At 34.7% G+C, this 24,906-nt stretch overlaps 1 protein-coding gene across 1 annotated transcript in view; it reads left to right on the top strand.

Annotated features, from left to right (window-relative positions):
* DMD (dystrophin) overlaps positions 1-24,906 on the top strand; it is a 2,123,521-nt gene that overhangs the window by 173,823 nt on the left and 1,924,792 nt on the right. The gene's annotated exons all lie outside the window — the stretch shown is intronic.

A 24,906-nucleotide genomic window follows, 5' to 3' on the forward strand; every position in this document is an offset into this window, starting at 1 on the left:
ATCAGAGGATTTTTAACAGCAGTCTTCCATCAAGTAGCTAGTATATGTCATGCACTAGAAGAAGATATGAGGAATTTTTATTGTTCTGAAAATGATTATTCTCTTGGTCGTTCTTGATGTATACAAAGTTCAAGAAAATCTGATAGGCTATTTGGCCTCTATCACTTAGAGCATGTGTGAAGTAATTTAAGATTATAAGTTGGTTCTCTTTTTCTGTAAGCATCAGTCCACACTCAATATTTATTTATTTTGCAAATGCAACTAATTCATGATCAATAACACAATTCTAGATAATTTTTATATGAACACAGTGAAATATTCTTACCTTAAGAGTGCAATATTAAGGAGGTTTATGTGGATTTCAAGGTTAGAGAGACTTAATTTATATTTAATAATTTTGGATTTGGGTAAATCAGTCAAATGCTTTGTAAGTCAGTTTCCTCATCCTTCTGTTGTGTATTTGTGTGTGTGTGTGTGTGTGTGTGTGTGTGTGTGTGTGCGCGCGCGCGTGCACCTGTATAATAAATCAAATCCAGAGAGTGGGACTATAAAGCTAATAAAATATGGACCCTATATGCAAGGCTTTAAGAGAGGCAAAATGGTGATAATGGTTATTTTGCAAGTTATTGTGATGATTAAAAGAGGCACTATATGTGAAAATTTGTAGTGCAGTGCCTGACACTCTTAATATATGTATGTATGTATGTGTATATATATATATATATATATATATATATATATATATATATATATAAATTACTCTCTCCATGGGTCTGTCTCACTATGTAATAATCTTGGTAATGGATCCAAAACAGTCCACTGGGAGATGCAGTCTAAGAAGTGTTCCCTTTACTACTACAAAAGGTTTTAGAGTGTCATCTATTCTTTGTGGTATTTGATAGCAGAATATTGCCAGGTGCTCTTTAGTGTATTGGCAAGAAGTAAAGTTACTGAATTTTAACTAATCAAATTTCATTTATATTTACTTACTGAGTTAATTAATAAATTGCTATTATAGAACTTTAAGCAAACATAGGAATGAAACACATGTTTTTAAAATCTCAACTTTTTTTAACTAAGTGGGGCAGAATTAATAAAAAAGAATAAATTATAACAACACAAATGAAGAAGAATAAATGAAAAACAAACTCGGAAATATTTAGGATAGGAATTCATAATTCTCAGAAGATTTATTGGTTGTGTGTATATGGTTTAACTGCTATATCTAGTAGCCTCATTAAAATTTTCTTAATTTCAGAACTTTGTAGCAGACCATAGATAAAAGCTTTCAAAGAAATCTACCAACAAATCAGAATTGTAAAGAGAGTTTTTCATAATAATAATTTAACATAATACTGTCTTTGAATTAAACCAATGAGTTATTTTAGTAAGATGTGTAAACATGATAAACACTTGTGAATTCTCATTCCCACAGATCTAAATTGATCATCACCCTCTATACATGGACATTTCCAAGTGTTGTTTACCACAATTTATGTGCTAATATACAAACAGTAGTTTGATACCCTATCTTCTATGAATACATTGTGGGCACTGTCTTAGAGCAATTTTTCCTTACCCTAATGATCACCCCTATTTTAAAAGCTGTGGAATAATCATATGCATGAGTGCATTTACTGTTTTTTCCCCAACTTTCCCCCACCGCCGCCGCAGTTCAACTCCCACTTATTTCATTTATTTTTAAGTGTTCTCCCTAAACCTATTACAGTTGGATCAAGAGAGTCACCATTCTTTCAAATACCGAAGTTGCATATTTAGGCACACCCGAGGTATCAGGAATATAAAGAAATATTTATAAAGACAGAGGGAAAATATTTAGAGATAAAATTTATATGTGTGTATATGTGTTGATTTTTCATTTAGAGACCTGAAAAATATATTTTCCATGTTACCTAAATTTTTTCTTGTCAAGACTTCAGGTACATGACTAAATTTTATCTAGATGCTTTCGAAGATAATGAGCAGAGAAAGCTGATTGATTCAGTTTAAGCCACTTGGTGATATCAAAAGATAAACATAACTGTGAGATATGTCATTTGACATGTATTTATTTCATCACTACATGGAATTGAGCAGTAGTCAAGGCCTGTAGGAGGCACCAAATTAGTTTAAGCTGAATCTTCTGATCTCATGCAATGTGCATATTTGGGAGATGTTGAATAATTGCTAAATGGAGTAGCACTAAGTAGTCTGTGGGTGGTCAGAGAAAGCAGTACTCTGAGTTAGAGTGAATCTAGAAACCTTTATGAGGAGAGTTCTACTGATTGAGAGACCCTAAAGAAAGGAGCATCAAAGAGCAAGACACTCCAGGCTGAGAAAATGGGAACCCATTGAAGTCAGGAATGTGTGTTTTCTTTATAACCCCATTGATCATTACTAGTGCACTAAATAAATATTGTATAATACATACATTTTGGTTCAGTAGTACAGATAATTAAATATATGCTAAATTTAAGAAAAGTGGAAAGTTCTGAATGAAAAAGAGGATGTTGAGGGTGGCTTTAAAAAGAGAGAAAAGGCAATGAAAAATTATCATCTGTCTCTGTGGTAAATTGGACAAAGAGAAACACATACCACAACAATAAAAATGAATATGATGAGGTAAAAAGGTTTATCAGTGAGGCATATATACACACACACTTTTGTATAATATTTATAAAGTACAGGGATACAGCAAAGTTAGTTTCTTGTTATTTTGTAAAGCTACATAAGGGATAATTTAAGGAGAAAATATGATTAAATATAGCCATATCACTTTGTGTCATTTGAAGCTTAATGTATCTTTGTGGTAAATCCAACTGATTTTTCACTTTCCCAGTACCATTTTAAAATAGGCCGTATCTGTTTTTCAAAATAAGTCTTCTATTAACCTTCGATTCCAAAAATTTTACTAGAATGTGATTTATCACATCTATTCTATAAAGATAAGCAATCTATATTTATCTCCACATAAACACAAAGCCATTGCTAGGTAAGATTAATTCAAGGTAAATATTCATTCTCTTGTTGTAATTTATAGCTATTTTATAATCCTAAAAAAAGTTTAGTGTTTACTGTACCACAAATATAATTCACATTATAAAAATCTTGCTCATTCACACAGGTTCATTCAAAGAAGCATTTAAGGAAAGTACACTTTTGAAATCATGACCAACAATAGTTTTGTCATAAAACTTGCTTGATGTTTGTGTTAGAGAAAAAGCAATTTGTGGGAAAAAATATTTACTACTAGATCAATTGAAAGATTTAAACTGTCTCCCAGTGAGTGATGGTTTTGATCCTACTCTGGATTTAGTGATTAACTTTATTTCCATCCTCTAACTTCCCTTTCTCTAATTCTTCCAAAAGTGGTAGACAACTTTATATTTGACTTAGATGAAGTAGAAATGTGTAATTGGTTTTGTCTGTGAACTTTTCAAGGGCTCATGATATGTTAATGTCTTCACTGATACACATGTTATGTCTTCGTTGCAGCAATCTATTGGGTTGGCCAGAAAGTTCGTTGGGTTTTAAGTAAAAATAAAAGACATTTTTCATTTTCACCAAGAACTTTATTGAATGACGTATTCATTAACTGAATGAACTTATTGGCCAACCCAGTATATGCCGATACCTAAAAGACTGGGCACACCCTCTCACAATAACAATAACATGAGACGGAATTAACTGCTGAAGTAACATACTTTTCCCAAGAATTCACCATAATTTATGTTCTAGCCAGCATAATGAGCACAGTATAATACAGATTAACACTAAAATTGTGAGTCAGTAAACAAGGCTTCTTTACACAGCTCTGTACCATAGAGACTTAGGAGAACATGTATTTATATTTCGTTATCTTGCCACACTCTATGCCAATCCATGCTCTCAATACACACACACACACGCACACGCACATGCACACAAACACGCAGGCATACAGAGAAAGCATGTCATATGTTTAAAGTTAAATGAACAGTTTCATTATATAAATGGAAGATACTGGAACATAGTAGCAAAACATTGTTTCAGTGCAAGAGGTAACAATATGTATGTACCTTTCCCCTGTGTCAGTTCTAAATGTATATGTAACTAACAAATTTATATATAACCAACCATACAAGGTGCCTGACTATCAGTAATAGAGCAGAGCTGTTGTGTCATGGAAGGTTCACCATAGATATAAACAGACCCAGACGGCTATGTCCCTGGCTTCCTGTTTCTCCCTACTATTTGGTATCAGAAAGAATTAGGTCACTAGGAGGATGAAAGGCAGTGAGCTAGGTCTCTGGATCATGATAATAAACCCATATAATGCTTTGGTAACACTTGAATTATTTGCTACAGTTGTTTTGGAGAGATGAACATTGGTACAGGAAACTACAGAAATCCTCATTTCGGAAACAGTGAAGATTAGGAACTTTTTGTTCCTGTATATCCTCACATTAATAACGATATTGAGTTATGCTTTTATGGTTAGTTGCTGCACTGACCTCATAAGATAAGTATTCAGGATGAGCTAAATGAAATTTAGGTGGCTTGCTCAAGGTAAATGGAAGAGATGAAGCTGGAACCCAGGAAACTGGAGTCTAAACCCCATGATATTTCCATATCTGTTGCTGTTGTGACAACTGCTCCACCTACAAAATGCTACATTTTTCTTGGGACACGTCACACAATTGATAGGTTTTATGAGAAGTGAAGAAGGATTTTGAGTTCATTGAAAACTTTAGAACAGAAGATATTTAATGTTTGCAATACCAACAGAGACTTTAACCTACCTTTGAATGTTTAATAACCCTAAAACTCAACCATTGTTGAGGAAGACTTTTAATTCTTTCTGAACGATTTTTAACACATTAAATGTTAATACTTTTACATTCTAGATTTTGGTGAGTGACGTAATCTAATTTTCAGTATCATCATGTAAGTTGTGAACACTGTTATTTATTAATATTAATTTTATTTCCACTAGTCATAAGCAAATTATTCTGTGTAAGAGACAATTTAAATATTCATTTAAAATACTTTGATGAGAAATACAAAATATTGCTTTATGGGCATGTGGGCTCCCTGACATCTATACTAGATGTTAAGATGACTTCTAGAATGATGTGTTTGTGTTTGCAATTGAGATAATTATGCTAATGGCCTAATCCACTGAGGACCATTCCCTTGAATGTTTTCCTGAATCTAATCTTTGCGAAGTATCCAAGTAACAAAGGATATCATTCAGTTAGTGAAAGGAAAATTGGATTGTGATAGGTCTCACTGTTTTCAATGAAAGACAATTTATTGTTTATATTGCAGATCTTTCTTACAAATATGCTGTTCTTTATCAAGCCACTGTTACTGAGCTCTTAATAATTCTAGCTAGTTTTAGAAGGTATACATGTTTTGCTCTATGTTCTGAAATATGAGAGAAATGGAATTGTTAATTGCAGTACCTGTGTAATGTGGAGTGATCTCAGTGGCAAGCACGTGCAGCTGGCAAATGTAAATATTTACCAATTAGCATGATTGTTGCTAGCAAAAAACAATTCTCTGTAGCTAATAGGCAGATGCATTAGTTATGTGATTTATTCTGTCTTAGGGCCCTATATAACTTTCTAGCAAAACAACATATATTGACTTTAGTGATTTATTTTCATTTTGGGAAGAACAGCTGGCACTCTAGTACTGTCCCACTGGAGCATTATGGTTGCTAAAATAACCTTTCAACATTCAACGGATATCTATTGAGTGCCAACTCTGTGGCAGGCATAGTACTGTACCCTGAAAAAGGCACAATAAACATGATTTTTCTTCTCTAGGAGATTATCATCTGAAGGAAGAAACAATGATAAAAACAAATAATTAAAATAAAATTTGGCCCTTAATATAATAGAAGTGCCATGGGAACATAGAAGGAAGAATGACTGATTGCTTGGAGAGAAGGACAGCTTTTTGAAAAGAGGTGACATTTAATCTGAGGTTGTCCACACAAAGACAATTTAAAGAAAGGTGAAGGCAACAAAAATTGCATGTGGAAGTATGGAATGCTTCAAGAAGTTTGGCCTGTCAGGTGACAAGTGACCAAGGAGATTGTGTGAGTGGAGAATGCAGGCTGTGAGAGAGAACACGATGCCATTCCTGAATAATTGTATTGTTGCTGGGGCCAGTTGGGCTAAGAATGAGTATCGGTTTAATCATGTTAATATTCAACTTCTGGTTGAAAAATGTGTAGTTTTAAAGCAGTAGGCAGTGACAGAGCAATTAGACTGCCCTCCCACCACCAATCCTTCCTGCAAAATTGAATCTGAAGCCTAGACTTTACACTTAGGGAATAGACATCTGCATCTAAAATGAAAATGTAAGTGGGTTACATTTTTTTGTAGAGTTGTTTGATATCACACACACTCATCAGCGCACTGCATCGGAATCACCTAGAGGGCTTGTTAAAACATAGATTACTAGAACCCACCACCAGAGTTTTCGATTCTGTAGGTCTATGGGGGGGCCCCAAGAACTTTGTTTTTTTAACAAGTTCTCAGTTAGAACATGTTCCTGTTATTAAAATTACCTACAGTGATTATGTCAGACAGTGAATAGATATTTTTAAAATTACATCTGTGTATTAAGTTCCTATCCTTTATAAACAATCATTTGTATTGAAGGAAACATGCTTTGACAGCAATACCCTGTTTCAGGTCAGTCTCAACCTATCAATAATGATGCTATTGTCTGGGAATGCTGGGGACCCTCACCTGGTCCCTTAGCACCTGTGGGAGCCTCCACAGACAATCCTTGAGTAGAGTCAATATTGTGGCTGGACTGGCTCTTGTGATTCTTTATTATGATTTCAAGAGGCATCTCAGCATCACAACCATCAGGGAACTTTGAAAAAAAACAAGGTTTATTGTTCAGAAGTCCTGGAGGTTACAAGGCATGCCTGGGACCACGTAGTGACATCACAGGTAGAGAGAGGGAGAACCTGGGGTTCTGCCTTTATTAGGGTCGAGGGTGGGATACCTAGGGTTTTGTGGGTTCACTCTTTATTGGTGAATTTAAAACATAAGAGCAGGAATTAAAGCACTGGAAGAGAAAAGCATCCTGTCAATCAAACTGTCAGTTATCTAACTCAACCAGGGCTTTCTAAAAGGTGGAACTTGCATGGATGAGGCAGCCTGGCTCTTTATCTAGTTATGTAGCTGGTAACGTGCTTATTCCAGATGATGTCTTTGAAGTGGATCCCTTGGCAATTAAAAGCTTAATGTCAGGCACTTACATTATGATCAAAAAAACTAATTTTCAGGTGCTTACACTACACACACATAGTCTATATTCACCAACTTATTGTTTATTGAAATATATTATATATCAGGTGCTCTAGGTTTTTGAACATGACACTAAAGAGACGTGCTAATGCTACTGGTACAGGGACCACGACTCTGGGAACAACCGCTCTAGAATATCAGTAATTTAATATGGTCTGTAGTAGGGAATGTTTAAGGAAACCTCATCTAGGATTTTGATGAATCCTCAAGGGGGAATGATCTTTCTCCTTCTCCAGTTGAGAATCACTATACTTGATCTAAGTTGTGGTCTATCTTGAGGGATCTTTATTCAATAATAGAATTGGGCTGGTGTTAAAAGACTCAAAACCTACCAATCAGATATTTTATATATATTGTGTGTGTGTGTATATATATATATATATATATATATATATATATATATATATATCCTGTATTTAGTCTTATAATACTCTTTTTATGTTACAAGTCTCAAAAATATATATCTGATTGGCACAGATATCTGAGACAGGTAGATAGATAGAAAGAATATTTTTTTAAAACTATGTTCTATAAGCAGGTAGGTGATAAGGAAAGCAATTAATATAATTGAGCTCAATGTTCTGGAAAAAAATAGCCTATCCAGGCATGCTGTCAACTGTATCTCCTCATTTTCTTTCACTGCAATTATTTCATGGGCAACAATATGTTTTTCTTACTAATATAAAGTTTCCAATGGATATACAGTGTCCTACGATCTCTCTTTTGTTCATTACTTTGCTTCTACAAAGAATTTTATTTTAGTGGTATTCTGAGGCTCTTTTTCTGTGCTCCATTAAGGGGTGATGTTTTGGACTTTACCTGGGTTCCTTTGGCCTCCTAGAATTTTCTATCCAATTATGATCATGGTAACCAGAACACAAAGAGTTAAGACCAAATCTAACAGTAATTTATTGATACAAGTTCAGCTGTAGAAATCTCTCTTGTAATGCAGCTAGAGGCAGATTTGTAAAGTTCATGCACAATAAAAGGCAGAGTATGGTTTTAAAAAGTCCTTTGCCTAATCTTATTCTAATTTAAGCCCTAATTTCACTATCTCAATTCTATGTACAAAGAGAAGTAACAGTAAAAGTAGACAATAGGTGATCAGTAAATAAGCAATCACTTTCAGCCTTGTCCAGAATTGTGGCCAGCTAATGGATGGAGACAAGCAGACCCGTTAATTAGAAATGTGAGTGAAACCACCCCATGGTTTAATATTAGTTGTCATTTAATGAGAACAAATGAGAGTTATGGATGAATTTGCTAAAAGTTTTCTTCTTTGATTTAGCTCACCTGGCACCTAGAAAACCAGTCTTTTCAAAATACGTGGTCAATGGATGGTACTTTTTGTAAGAACTGGTCCTGCTATTAAAATTATCTGCAACTATTATGTCAGTCAGAGAATAAATATTTTGAATATTATGCCTCTGCATTAAGCTTGTATCCTTCATAAATAATAATTTATATTTAAGAAAACATTTTTATAGAAATACACATAAAGTCTACATTCATTAACTTATTATTTATTGAGCACCTATGACATGTCAGGTGCTCTAGGTTTTTGAACACAGCATTAAAGAGAAAAGTCCCTTTAATTATAGGGCTCTATGAACCAGATGAGCTAAACTAAACAAGGAAACATTTAGCAAACTATTTGACATTCTCTGTATTTATTTGTCAACTTCTTTTCTCTCTATATACCTGGAATATAGAATTTTGGATGGTGATTGGTACTAAAAGGAAAAATAAAGCAGGATGAGGAAAGGCTAAGAATAGGGTGGGTTGCTATTTTCTATAGTGGATCCTGGGAAGACCTCTCTGAAGAGACATATAAGAAACTGGAAGGAAGGGAGAGAATGCATCATTCAGATGTCATGGAGAAGAAAGTTCCAGGCAGAAGGAAGAACATGTATAAAAGTCCTGAGGAGGGAGGGAAAGTGTGTGTGTTCGAGGGGCAGCAGGGTGGCTGGAGTAGAGTGACTAGGGGAGAGTGCTGTGAGCTGAAGTGGTATTAGGGGGACAAATCAGGTAGGACCTAATTGACCATTGTGAAGGCATTGGCTTCTACATTATGGTAGATTAGGAGGCTGAGAATTTTAAGCAGTGGCTAGAAGCAATGTAAGTTATACTGTAGGATGTATAGGTAGAAGTGAGAGGTGAACTAGAGGCTAGTGTAATAATCCAGGTTGGGTGTGTGTGTGGAGCTAGGACTTGGTTGGTAGCCATGGACCTGGGGAGAAATGACCATAGTTTGGATACATTTTGAAAGTACAGATAACAGGATTTGCTGATGGACTAGATATGAAGATTGAGAGAGTAGAGAAAAACAATTTTAGCCTGAACATAAGGAAGGATCGGATGGCTGTTTACTAGGATAAAAAAGACTATTGAAGGAGAGGGTTTGGTGGGAAAATACAGGTAAATTTCCCATGAGAAATCATGAAAAAGAATTTTAGTTTTAGTATGTTTTCATGGAAAGAGTATTTTCAGCTCCTGAAAGTTACGTCAAGGTTGGAAGGAAGGAAGGGAGGAAAGAAGGAAGGGAGGGAGGGAGAAAGGAAAGGGAAGGAAGAGAAAGAGAAAGGAAGGAGGAAGGTAGGAAGTTATCTCAATTTTCCAAAAAAAATGAGAGAAGATACATTCATACACACAATGATAGTGGTACTTTGTATATGTAATCCAGTGCAATTGCATTGGAGTTAACTTGATCTTTGCCTCTCCTGTGACCTAGTGTGGATGACGATACATCAGTGGAGACAGCTTTGATTTACCTCTGGTTTCTTTCTTCATAGCATTTACTATGTTAAACCATTACTGACTGCATTATAATTATTATTTACATATATTTTGCATCCATCTATTAACTGAACTCCTTTAGGGTCTGAACCTTGACTCAGTCATCACTATATACTCAGCCTAGAGCATACACCCTGATGTACACTGATACTCAATACATATTTGTTGAATGGATGGAATGAATGGCGATTAGGAAGGAAGGGAGAAAGGATTCGAAAACAATGTTGGTCATACCATCCATTATCTCAGTCCTTTCTTCTGTCAACACTTTCTCTTTCATCTTCTTTCATGTCCTCAAACATCACCTCTACCCAGGACCTAAAATTGGGCTTGACACTTTGGAAGCACTGAGAAAATGATTTTTGAGTATGCAAACTTCCAACTATGCATTTGTAACATTGAGTTTAAAATCCACATTTCCAAGCACTTCCTGAACTTTCCCACCAAGCCATGGCAAAATCCTGATATGATGCCTGGATGATATAAATGGGGATGACCTGGTTGGATAGATGGAAACAAGAAGGTTTAGTTAGTAATTGGAAAAGGGGAGCAAGGAATTAATCTGATGGGTGCAAGGTATTTTTTCGGGACACTAGGCAGATATAGATACCGCAAATTGGGAGAGGAACTGAGAGAAAAAGGAGAAGAGAGCCACTTTGGAGGGTTGTTGATCACTTTGGTTTTAGATATTGAAATATTTGGTTTAATGCGGTTATGAGGCATTCAGGAAATCTGTATGAGGACAAGTACTAGATTCAGAAGCCTGAGTTTTAACTCCCAGTTCACCACTTAGTGTGTGTAAACTTGAGTAAATTATTAAACCTTTCTAAGCCTCAACTTCCCCATCAAATATTTATTTAAAAGAGTAAAAGAAGTTCTGCATGCAGAGCACATGGAATTATACCTGGCATCTGGTAAACTTTCAATAAGTGGTATATAATATCGTTTATATTCTTGTGAGGGCAAGAAGAATTGAATCCCTCTGAGAAGAATGCTTGAGGCTGGCATTTGTCTGACAGGCTTTTATTTTGCTAAGTGGGGTATGAGAGCTGATGGATTTTGGTTACATGTTTTGCTTAATGGGGTATGGGAATTGAAAGAATTTAACAAGAGATGTGAAAACACAGCTTAAACTTCGTTGGGATTGGTGACTAGAGAAATAGATGAGGCACCTCAGGTAAAGCATGTGGCCATGAATGAAGTACTGGGTAACAAATATATTTACAGTGTAAGTCAAAGAAAAAGAGACAGAGAAGAGCAGAGAGCATCAGAACAAGGTGTGATTATCATTGTCAGAGGCCCAAGGAGTTAAAGTTAAGATGAGAACTCAAGCCTACTGTTATACATGACACCTTTTAGAATGCTTGTTCTTGACCCTGATGTGCAGCTACTCTCCAAAGACCTCTCTCTAGTATTCTGTGTTTGACACCTAGTGCCATAGATCCTGTTCGTCATCTTTCTTGGTGTACTCTCTGGTTTTTAGCAGAGCATAACCTCTGGTAGCTTCCTGAGAAAAGGCTCAAGGGAGGTAATTTTTTTGACATATTATGTCATAAAATATTTTATTCTATTCTTCCTTTTTTGCTTACTTTTCTGTATCCTCGTGATCTTGTTTCAGAAAATGGAGTCACTTCTCTTTTACTTTCTCTAGATTTTCAATATAATTCTCCCACAATACTCTTCTGCTTCTTGTATTGTTCATATCTTCTATGGTCCTGCTTTCTTGTTCATTTCTTGTTTGTTTTATTTTGAGGAACTCTTTTACTTTCAAAGTCATTCTTCAAATTATCTAGTGATCTTAACTTTTTGTTTACACTTAAGTGTGAGATACTGATATTTGATAAAGTAAAATACCCTTTCCTGATAAAAATACTGAGTATAAAAAGGAATCATTGGATACTCTTGCTAGCATGTTATACTATGTATATACAGTTTAGTCCAATTGTCAGCATATTACTTAATGAGGACACATTCTATGAATTCTGACCAAAGACAAAGTTACAGTAATGTTCAGCTATCTTCACTACTGCTTAACATTGTGTTGGGAGTATTAGCCATCACAACCAGATGAAATAAACCAATTCAAGGCAAATCAGTTGAAAGAAGAGGTAGCAGTGTCCCAATTTGCAGATATGACTGTTTACCCAAAAAGCCACAAAGAAACAATAACATTAACAAACCCAAACACCAATACAAACAGTAAAATAATTCAGTAAGTTAGCAGAATATAAAATTTACATGCAAAATCAGTAGACTTCATGGTAACGAGCTGGAAGATTTTATGGATCAGACATACCCATTTACAACGCTAGAGACAAGAAACAAATTTAATAAGAAATTTTCAAAATCTATATTTAAAACTCTCCTGGAAGACACAAAAGAAAATCAAAGGGAAAGACCTACTTTGTTCGTAAAAGCATGACTTAACATCATAAAAGTATCTATTGTTTTTAAGTTAATGAATAAATTAAATGACATTCCTATATAAGTAATATTTTCTTCTGGACTTAGATAAGCTGATCCTAAAGTTTATATAGAAAAATACGTGATTGTGGGCACCATACCTTTAACTTCTCCCAGCTGTTGGGGAGAAGTATCTGCAAAATAGCTCAAAGATATTGTTATGTATATCCCTTGTCAGGGGGAGGGGGGAAACCCGACCAGGACCCTGCCCCAAGGCTGCACTATTGTTTATTTTGACTGTTCCTCCCTTGTCTCTGCTCCCTTCCCTTCCCTAATTAGCATCTATTTGTTGGAACTCAGGGAGGGTCATGGAGGCTGAATGAAACCTATTTCCAGTAATCAAGGAATGGGGGACACAGAAAGCTTTTGTGCCCAGGAACCCCACAGGGTCCTGATTGGTATCAATGGTTATAGATTTATACCTTTTTAAAAGTTATTTTCCTCTTGTTTTATAAGCAGCCTTCTGATAATTTTTTTAAAATATATTTACACAATCATACTGATATATTTTTTCTGATATTGAAGGAGAAATATATGTATTTAGCAAAAATGAATGTTGGCTTAGGTTTTCTCTAATGGTCTCTCCAGGAATCTGGACCATTGTTTGTCACCACAAAGGATGAAAATGTTTGATTGTAATATGCCAGTTTTCAAGTAAAATTGATTTTGTTTCTATCTTTTAAGAATGAAGGCAAATATATTTTTATTTCATTAATAATATTGCTTGCATTTTCTAGACCTTTCCCTAAAAGCACATATTTAATTTTCCTGAGTTGTTTTGGTTACAAATTCTCCTATTTTTAAATTTTCAGCTTTTATTTGTCCACCTCCAGTATTCTGAACTGCTGAGTTTCATCATAGCTGTGATATAAAAAGGGCTAATTCCCTAAAGTCTCTTTTAAAAATTGCCTTTTACTCTTTAACCTGCTATAGAGTTTATGTAGAATGATGGAACCATTTCACAGAGTCACTCCTGTGAATATTTGCCTTGCACATGGTAGATAATAAATATTTCATTGAGCAAAAAAAAGAGAATGAAGACAAAGCAGAATGTTTTGTATTACTGATTTTATTATCATAACTGACTTGAAGAATTAAATACAATTTTGGAATGTCAGCAATATTCTCTTGATGTTTAGGTATGCCTCACTATATACTATGCACATATATTCTGAAAGAAGAAGTTCAAATGAAGATTGCTTCTAATAATATTCTCAATGAGCTGTTTAAGTAGTGTATATTGGTAGTAGACATAGGGAATTTATTCAGATCCTATATATAAGGCATTTCAATATATCCCTGAGGATCAAACCTGTTATCTAACTCAGTCAACCACTAGTTTGGATTAAAAACAACAATTTAGATATCATTAAGTATATTGCCTAATAGTCGAAGATCCTAAACAATGACATTATATGAATATTTATTTTAGTGTATTTTCTATTTCATCTTAGTTGTAGGTTAGCGAATCAGCAGTCTCAAGTTATAAAACAAATATTACCAACATACTAGACAAGTCCTAACTTTCTTCCATTAAAATATGTAAAATCACAAAGATTTTGTTCTTCATGGATAACAGCATTTGCTGTTTGTTGTCTTTGCTTGATGAGGAAGTCATTTTCCTTATCTTGTTCATTTTCAGTATTCCTGGTGGCAGAGGTCTATGACAATTTTTTTCCCATATGTTTTCGAGAAAAAAATCACAGATATTATGGTCTATCTATGTTGGACTTGGTAATTTGCTTACTACACTTTTACCTTCTGAATAGAAAAAAAAAAAACAATGGATTTGAGATTGTTGAGAAGGGGAAATTTTCCCTCTCTACCCCTTTTGAGTTCTTGTAGCTGGACTAATAATAAAATTGACACAAGACAGATAAACAGGAGAAAAATAAACAAATTTAATTCATTCACATAGAGGTCTCATAAAAATGGGACCTAACAAGTGGTCAAAGCGGGCAGCTTTTATACTTTTTTGATTAAGAAATAATAAATTTGAAAGGAATTGATAGGACATAGAAACTTAGGGTTGGGTGCTTAATTAGTAAGGAATTTAAGTAAAGTTTGGACTTGGGTAGTAAATTAGTAAAAAAGTAATAAGATTGGTTTGTACATGCTCCTTGTCTCTGGTAATAAGGGTGTCCTTCTATCTCCCAGTACAAGGAGGGCACCTTTCATAACAGAGATTTATTTCCTGCTTTCAGGAGACAGAGAGGAGGGTCAAGTGTCCTTCCTGCATCGCCTGTTTCTTAAGTAACTTTAATTCAAAATAATCAATATGACATTAAGGTATATTTTGGGACGGACTGCCCTGGGTTTCCAACAAGATGTACATGTCTAGGTGCTAGAATCAACGCTGCAATTTGCAAAGCATTTTACTTCTTGGGTGTGAAGAGAACCAAAACATGAATGAGTAGGCAATATTATTTTGTTAAAAAATGAATTAGAAAGATTGGTGGGGGGGGGGGCAAAAAAAGGAATGCTACTTTTTTTCACAATTTTTTTACAATAAATTTTATTTGTAGTAAAATATAACATTGATACCCCTGTTTTTAAAAATATATGAATAATAAAAGTTTTAAAGAGAACTAAAGAGATATTGAGGAAACTCTTTTAGATGAGGTAAGATAGGAAGGAGAACAGTGATTAAAATATCAGGCAAAAAAGTCCTATGAGAAACGTCAGAAGAATTGGAGTTGTTTAGTCAAAGTAGAAAATAAGTGGTACCTTACTCATATTCATAATTTGAACCCTTTGATTTTGTTTTAATTCCATTTTTAATGAGCCAGATTTTTATTAGGTTTTACATGCATGCAGAATTACTATTATATAGGAAAGAATTGGTTGAACACAAGAAAGTCTCTGACAGTAATATACAACGGAAGGAAATTGCAAGGAAGCCTTCTACATTTTCTCTACAAAAGAAAAAAATAGCCTGAGAACTCTGTATGTCTAAGCCCCTTGAATAATAATAGGAAATGGAGGATGGTTTCTAAGTAGTTTTCATTATTTATAAAAGGCTGAAAAAAGCATATATTTTCCAGCAATATGTCCACATAGTCACACTTAAATTTCTCCTAACCCTGAGAGTCCCTGTTTCACACCCATCATCACTGTCACGGAACCCCTGAGCAATTCACTGGCATTGCCAAAATGCCATAGCCCTTGAAGTCCAAGGAATGAGACACAGGAGTCTTTTAACATTTCACAACTCTGTGTGCTCATTTTTCCTAATAGACATCTGTGGTTGTCTGGGTTGTCTAATAGACAACCCAGCATCTGTGGTTCTTTAAGCACCATTCAGAAAGTCACATTATAATCAATCTTCCTGCTTGTCCTGGCAGGGATTCCATTCTGAGCACAAAAAATCTTGTCATATAATTCAGTTTCTAGATCAGGTAGTGCATCCCCCCCCCCCCGCCTTATTTGTATCATGGAGTGATGTGACACTGTCGGGGAGGAAAAATAATTTTCCCTTTACCCTTCTAGGTTCTTGGCTGAGACCCTCCTGTAATAAAAAGAGATTAATAGGCAAAAAAGTTAATTTTGTTCGTACATACATACATGAACCCCACAAAGATAAGAGGCTCAAAGGCAGGCAGCTGGGGTTTATATACCATACTGAGCTAAAGAATGGGAGAGCAGTCTGGAGCTTCAAAGGGGAGGAGGACAATTCATAGGAAGGTGAGAAGAGGAAATGTTGAATAAACTAATGTTTGCCAGTGCCATGCTGGTAAATCTCTCAGATGAAAAAGTTATCTCTGGTAATAGCTGTCTTCCTGGTACAGGCTCCCTATCTAAATTCTTTCAGGCTGTTAAAGAGGATGATAAAAAGCTTTTCCTGAGTCTTCAGGGTCTTGATTGCCTTCAGCTCAAAATAATCCTTATGCCAAGGAGGCATATTTTGGGGTGCCATATTCTGCTCTCCTTTTCCTCCATCCTCTATCTTATCAGTAGGGAATTATTAGAAGAATATCAGGCACACAGTAGATTCATAATAAATATTCCTGCATGATTAATGAGTGAAGGAGTGAATGGTGGTAGAAAGTAGAAAGATACAGAACCCTGAGAAGTTTGACCACACTGTCCAATAGAAATATAATGTAAACCACTTATGTAATTTAAAATTTTCTTGTAGCCAAATTCATAAAGTAAAAAGGAACACGTAAAATTGTTTTAATAATAATATTTTAGTTAATCCAATATATCCCAAATATTATCTCTTCAACATGTAATCAATATATTATTACAGAGATATTTCAGAATATTTTTTGTACTACCTCTTTAAAATCTGTTATATATTTTACACTGACAGCACATCTCAACTTGGAATAGCCATATTTGAAGTGCTCAATGGCCATACATAGCTAGTGGCTACCATATTAGACAGCAAAGTTATATAAGAATATTAAAATATCTTGACTGGATCAGAAAGGGACTTTGTTACTTTCACCAACATCCCATGAGCCAAAACCCAGTTATATGATTCAACCTAACTGCAAAGGAAGCTAGAAAATGTAGCTAAAGAGAAATCTTCAAGAACTAGTGGTTAGGCAACCTAAGTGTAATATTACCAGGGTATTGTCTAAAATCTTAATTTATTTGAAATAATTGAATATAGTTGATAACAATTACATAGTATAAAGTAGGATGAACTGTTTTCAAAGCCAAGTTCAAAATGTATATAATGAGCTGTATTGGCTCAAGTATGTTTTTTTAAGAATTATGAATTGAAGGAAAACTATGAAATTTTTTCTTTACTAAAACTGCCTTCAGTACCCCAGGGCAGTAAGTAAAAAGAATAAAACAAACTTGAAAGCACAAAATATATTACCGATCTTAGTAATTTAGCTTATAAACTGATACTGAATTTGTTACATGATCCATATTTCCAAATTGTTTTAACATTATGTAGGACCAGCCCAAGAAATGAAATGGAAAAAAAGAATGCAAGTTACCTTTCAGTGAAGTTACAAGAGGGAATAGGAAAAGAAAAACTCACTTTTTTCCCCCCTATTCAACACATGTGGACTTGAAACTTTGAACATGTAGCAGTGGATCTGTTCTCAAATCAAATGCATAGACCAGGAACAAGGTTATTTAAGTGAGAAGACATTTCCTCATATGAGTCAATATTTTATTTTTCTACTGTGGTCATCAGTGGATAAACACTCATAATCATATAGGTATATGCATTGCTGGCCAAATCAACAGAAAGCTTTTAAAAATACAGATTTCCCCCAAATTCTCCCCACTATTATCACCACCTAGATTTCCCTTGAAGTGAGTATGTTTTTAACAGAGATAAATATTTATGTTATATAGAACTGCATTGATAAATCCTTTGAATAGTATAAGAAGGCTGAATTTCTAGCTATTTCTGTTTTTGAAGTTCACTCTTCAAACTATGAGCCCATGTAGAGCAGTTATTGGAAAAGTATCTACAGCTTCCATTATTGGCCCATTTAGTACAGTGTGAGTTGGAGCTCTGCCCACTGTTTTATGTTACTCACTGTGTGGGCCAAACAAATAGAAGGTACTCAAGAAATATAGATGTTAGGATAAAGTAATGCATACAAAAAAATCTACTCACTAATTACTGAAGAACATGTTATATACAGTTTCTTGGAAATATGGCAAATTTAGAGCTAAATAATATGAGAAATCAATGATTATTGTTTTAAAAGTGTTATAAAAAAGCATTTTAATTTTTCTAAGCATCTCAATAAATTAACAAAAATACATAGGAAATAAATAAAATGATAAGGAGATTTTATATATATATACATATATATATTTGTGTGTGTGTTAAATGATTTAATATAGTTAAACTATTTAACTAGATTAGGTAAAAGGCTGAAGTTTTCCACCTAGACTAGGAAATCTAAAAATATACACATATAACTAGTGTAGTAATCTTATGGTATTGAAAGCTCCAAATAATTAAATAAGATATTTATAATATTTATAACAAGGAATATTTTAATTTAATTGTCATCAAACCATATACAATAGAAAAAGGGAAAGCACAAATTAAGAAGTAACAATTTTAAACTATATTTTAGTTCTTAAAATTTCATGTTTCTGCTCCATATAATTAAATCAGTAATGACAATTATAATTTTAGGATGATTCCCTGACTACTCATCACAAATAGTAAATGAAGAATTCCCATTTCCTCATTAAATGTGAATTCTTTAAATATTGGTGCTTTTTTCCCCTCAATAGACTTACTTTTTTAAAAAGAGAAAACACAGTGTACATATATGTATATCAAATCATCACTGTGTATGCTTTAAATACCTTATAATTTCATTTTTCAGTTAGACTTCAGTAATCCAAAAAAAAGAAAGAGCTTAAATTTGCTTTCTTTTAAATATCAAAATATTTCATTGAAAATAATTCATAAGGTAATTAACTATTTTAGAATAAAATATTTATAATATTTATTTGGAAAAGTTATGTAACATTCGTGGGGGAGGAAAACAACTTTCCTCTACCCATCTAGGTTCTTCTGGCTGGCCTAAGAATTAAATTGACATGAGGCAGATTGACAGGAGAAAATCAAATTTAATTACATATGAACAGGGCTTTACTAGAAAAATTAGACCCAATGACAAGTTAGGCAGTTGAGGGTTATATGCTGTCAGAGGGAAGAAGGGAGTAGTGGTTTGGGACTTCAAAGGGTATGAAGGCAATTCACAGGAATTGAGCAAATATGAGAAAGAGCAAATATTTGGTAAACAAATGTTTGCTGGACCACACAGAAACAATGGGACACAGAGAGGACTTTTAACAGACTGTACCAGATACCTCCCCATCTGCCACACTTAGTTCAAATTATACTATAGTTATCTATAGTGGTGGCTCCCTTTCTGGAATCGATCTTCATTCTTTTAGGCAGTTACAGGAAAGGTCAAAGATTCTTCCTGAGTCTTTTGGGCCTTGATTGTTTTCAGCTTCAAATAATCTACATGCCAAAGAGACATTTTGTGGTGGCACATTTGTTCCCCTACACATTTTTTCAGGAGTTCTCTCAATTCTAGCACTCTGTTGTCATATGTAACCATTTCTAAGAAAAACTGACAGTGTTGTTGTAAAGTAGGTAGTTTAGATAACATTAAAGTAATTAAAATCTGAACATGGTTGGTCCAAATCAGGTAAATTTAAGAAAAACTTTTACAAAGACTATTTGTTCCTACTAGTTAGACTCATTAGGTAATTTTTCACCTCTTTATTTGATCAATAAGCATTCAGTAAGTAAGTTGGCTGAGCAGTCTAATCTATTTTAATATTCTTGTTCATGTTACATTAAAAAATGGAATTTGATGCTATTACCGAACAAAGTTCCTGTGCCTAGTGCACAGTGAGGCCAAACAAACCAAAATGTCAGAGTTTGGATCAGAAAAAGGTTTATTGCAGGACCAAGCAAGGACAACAGGTGGCTCGTACTCAAAAACCCCGAATTCCCTGATGGTTTTGGGGGAGAAGTTTTAAAGGCAAAACTTGGGGTGAGGGCTGCAGGGTCTGTGGCTTTCTTCTGATTGGTTGGTGGTGAGGTAACAGGGCGGTGCTCCAGGAGTCTTGTGCTCAGCCTGAAGTTACCATCCTCTACCTGGGTGGGGGCCTGCAGAGGAAATCGAAGATATTGTTATGTATATTCCTTGAGGATAAATGAGAACTTTGCCCCAAGGCTGCATTATTTCTTGACTGCTCCACCCTAGTTTCTGCATCCCCTTCCTTCCCTGATTAGCAACTATTTGAATCTGCCTTTTGGAACTCAGGGAAGGCCAAGGAGGCTGAATGAAGCCTATTTCCTACAAACAAGAAACGGAAGATACAGAAAGGATTTGTACCAGGGAGGGCACCACAGGGTCCTGCTTGGGTTTCAGTGCCTTGGAAAAAAATATTAAAACTTTCACAAGATATTAAAATATTTGTTGGATTACTTTTTAAAAGTAAGATTCACAAATACTTCTTTTTTTAATATTATAAATAATTGCCTTCTGCTTTGATTGAATAATTTTCCTCATCTTTTTATCCAAAAAATTCTACTGAGAGCTTTAAAAACTTACATTTGGTGGTACCACTTAAAATGTGATTTACACTCCTCATCATTATTTAATCTTTGAAATGACACTTTACCATTTCTTAAATCAGTGTGGGTACATTGAACAAGGTTTGAGAGCCACTCGGTAGGACTAAGTCATTAGCCTGTAATTTTACAGTGGATAAAATACTATGTTTTTCATTACTTTGAAAAAAATAATGACCTTGCAATTGACTCTTACATTTAACATTTTAATCTCAGCTTTACCACCATTAAATATAACTGTTTGCATTGATCACATAAGAAGCCAGAAAATCACTGGGTCACAGTTTAATCTAATTCAATTTAAATCTAACAAAGATAGCCATAATTAGCAATTTACCAAATCAAAGACCAGAGTTAAATTACATTCAAAACTGTGTAGATTTGGGAGTAATTATGTTTAAATTTTAAAACATTATTCTGGGGGTGCTGAAGCTCTTTCAAGAGTTTATTATATGGTACCTAATAGTTGTCAAGGGCAGGATGATTTATGAAGTCTAAGCTTTTACCTAACACAGCCAATGCTCCTGTTGTACCTACTGTCTTGAGTCTTTATACATAGATCTTATTTCACTTGGCTTGCTTCAGGGTATAGGGTCATAGCCTTTATCAGTGGCAGTAAAAAGGCTAGTCCCCACCAAAGATTTTGAGTATTATATGAAAAAATCACAAGACATGAACTTCTTGCCTCCCAATGCCCAAAACGCCCATCTTGTTTCTAATGAATAAGGCGAAAGACATAGAAGCAGGGCAGAGCTGAATAGGGAAGTCAGTGACATTTCAAGAACAGAGGAATTCGTATTCGAAAAATGGACAATGAGGGCTTGCTGCCCAAAGTTGTTTGTTTCACGAAAAATGTGCCTGTTAGCAAAGTCCTATAACTAGGAATTTTAGATAAAGTTCATATGTACATTTTTTAAAACACAGTGCTTTCCACAGAATTTGAATTAAAAACAAAGAAAAAAAAATCACATTATTAAAAAAAAAATCACATTTAGGCTCAACGTTGAGCCTAAAATCTAAACAAACTCAAGGATCACAGGATAAAATGTAATGCTAATAACTAGCACATATCAAGTGCCAGGCACTGTTATAATTTATTTACTTGGGTTATCTCATTTAATTGTTAAAGCGACGTTTTGAGATGGGTAGTATGAGTATCTCCTTTTCGCATATGAGAAAAAGCAGAAAACAGTTAAGTAATCTGTGAAGTTGACAAAATTAGGATTCTTTATAAGGCTATCAGGACTCCAGAGTTCACATTATTAAATAATCTATTGTTTCTCCAAACTGGGGGCCTTCATCTGTTTTCTATTTGCTGTCTACCACCCAATTTAAGAGAAAACATGAGAGCCCTTTATGATCCAGTATACATCTCTCTCTCTCTCTCTCACACACACATATGCACACACACACACACACACACACACACACACTCACACACACACACAGATCTGGAAAAAGTTTCATTAAAAAAGGTAATGTATCCTTACCATATGTAGCCACACTCTAATAATTTTTATTCCATCTTGTTTGATTTGTTAAATGAACAGCTGGCATGACATGTAAATGGAATTCACGGTCTACTTGTGTCTTGACCTATAGCTCAAAAAACACCTCTCTAGGTGACTTTCCCAAACTACTTACTTGTGAGGTCAGATGTTAAATTTAGGATTTTTACTTGAAAACAGTTGCTCTTTCCTCTTGGCTTTGTAACTGTATCAGTCCAAGAATTGTTTGTTTTCTCATTTTTCTCAATGTTATATATAAATATAACATTTGAGAGTATTTGCAGATGAACTGGGAACCTTGCCAAAGGGGCTGTCTCTAACTACAGTCTGTGGGTCCAATAATCTGTAAAACAAATCAATATCAGTAAAAAAAAAATACCTTTTTTTCTTTACTGGGATGCAATATAAAATATAAGCAACCAGTTTTTAAGGAAAAAAGTTTTAAAGTGAAAGACTAGAGTCAGTGCACATTTTACTTGTTTAGATTATAATACAGGAGTTCTCCCCTCAGACAACTTAGAAAAGGCAAAATTTTTAGACGTCTCAGAGTCAGAATGTTTTGTTCTTAATGAGAACATACATCTTAATATAACTTTAGAAGTGACCAGGGGAAGTCTGTTACACAGTTAAAATGGTTTAAATTATACACATAGATTTCTTTTGTGCGAGAAAATCTGGGTCACCCATCATTTTCAGGTAAATGAGGAAGATGTGCCAGTGCTCCTTTCATTACTGTGGCTTTCAAGACAGTGTGTTGTCTTACTTCCCATTGTTCAGATTTTTATAATTTTTATTTTGTATTAAATATGACTGACATGCAAAAAGGATATACATATTCAATGTATACTTTCACCATATACAATTACAGTAACATAAATTTGACCATGACTTCTAAAAGATTCCTACCTTCTCTTTTATTTTATTATAAGAACATTTAACATAAGATCTACCCTCATAACAAAGTTTTAAGTATACAATACAGTATTATTAACTATAGGCACTATCCTGTATAGTAGATCTCTAGGACTCACTTATCTTTCTTTTTTTTTTTTTAACACCTTTATTGGAGTCTAATTGCTTTACAATGCTGTGTTAGTTTCTGCTTTATAACAAAGTGAATCAGCTATACATATATCCCCATATATCCTCCCTCTTGCGCCTCCCTCCCACCCTCCCTATCCCACCCCTCTAGGTGGTCACAAAGCACTGAGCTGACCTTGCTGTGCTATGTGGCTGCTTCCCACTAGCTATTTTACATTTGGTAGTGTATATATATCAATGATACTCTTTCACTCAGTCCCAGCTTGCCCTTCCCCCTCCCTGTCTCCTCAAGTCCATTCTCTATGTCTGCGTCTCTATTCCTGTCCTGCCCCTAGGTTCATCAGAACCATTTTTTTTTTTTTAAGATTCCATGTATATGTGTTGGCATATGGTATTTGTTTTTCTCTTTCTAACTTACTTCACTCTGTATGACAGACTCTAGGTCCATCCACCTCACTACAAATAACTCAATCTCGTTTCTTTTTATGACTGAGTAATATTCCATTGTACATATATGCCACATCTTCTTTATCCATTCATCTGTTGATGGACACTTAGGTTGCTTCCATGTCCTGGCTATTGTAAATAGAGCTGCAGTGAACGTTGTGGTACATGACAATTTTTGAGTTATGGTTTTCTTGTGGTATATGCCCAATAGTGGGATTCCTGGGTCATATTGTAGTTCTGTATTCAGTTTTTTAAAGAAACCTCCATACTGTTCTCCATAGTGGCTGTATCAGTTTACATTCCCACCAACAGTGCAAGAGGGTTCCCTTTGCTCCACACCCTCTCCAGCATTTATTGTTTTTTCAGATTTTTTGCTGATGGCCATTCTGACTGGTGAGAGGTTATAACCTCATTGTAGTTTTGATTTGCATTTCTCTAATGATTAGTGATGTTGAGCATCTGGTCATGTGTTGGCAATCTGTATACCTTCTTTGGAGAAATATCTATTTAGGTCTTCTGAACATTTTCGGACTAGGTTGTTTGTTTTTTTGATATTGAGTTACATGAGATGCTTGTAAATCCTGGAGATTAATCCTATGTTAGTTGCTACATTTGCAAATATTTTCTCCCATTCTGAGAGTTTTTCCTTCTTGTTTATGTTTTCCTTTGCTGTGAAAAAGCTTTTAATTTTCATTAGGTCCCATTTGTTTATTTTGTTTTTATTTCCATTTCTCTAGGAGGTGGGTCAAAAAGGATCTTGCTGTGATTTATGTCATAGAGTGTTCTGCCTATGTTGTCCTCTAAGAGTTTGTTAGTGTCTGGCCTTACATTTAGGTCTTTAATTCATTTTGAGTTTATTTTAGTGTATGGTGTTAGGGAGTGTTCTAATTTCATTCTTTTACATGTAGCTGTCCAGTTTTCCCAACACCAATTACTGAAGAGGCTGTCTTTTCTCCATTGTATATTCTTGCCTCCTTTATCAAAAATAAGGTGACCATATGTGCCTGGATTTATCTCTGGGCTTTCTATCCTGTCCCATTGATCTATCTTTCTGTTTTTGTGCCAGTACCAGACTGTCTTGATTACTGTAGCTTTGTAGTATAGTCTGAAGTTCAGGAGCCTGATTCCTCCAGCTCCCTTTTTCTTTCTCAAGATTCCTTTGGCTATTCAGGGTCCTTTGTGTTTCCATACAAATTGTGAAATTTTTTGTCCTAGTTCTGTGAAAAATGCCAGTGGTAGT

The sequence above is a fragment of the Lagenorhynchus albirostris genome, chromosome X, assembly GCF_949774975.1.
Source record: "Lagenorhynchus albirostris chromosome X, mLagAlb1.1, whole genome shotgun sequence".
NCBI classification, from domain to species: Eukaryota; Metazoa; Chordata; class Mammalia; order Artiodactyla; family Delphinidae; genus Lagenorhynchus; species Lagenorhynchus albirostris.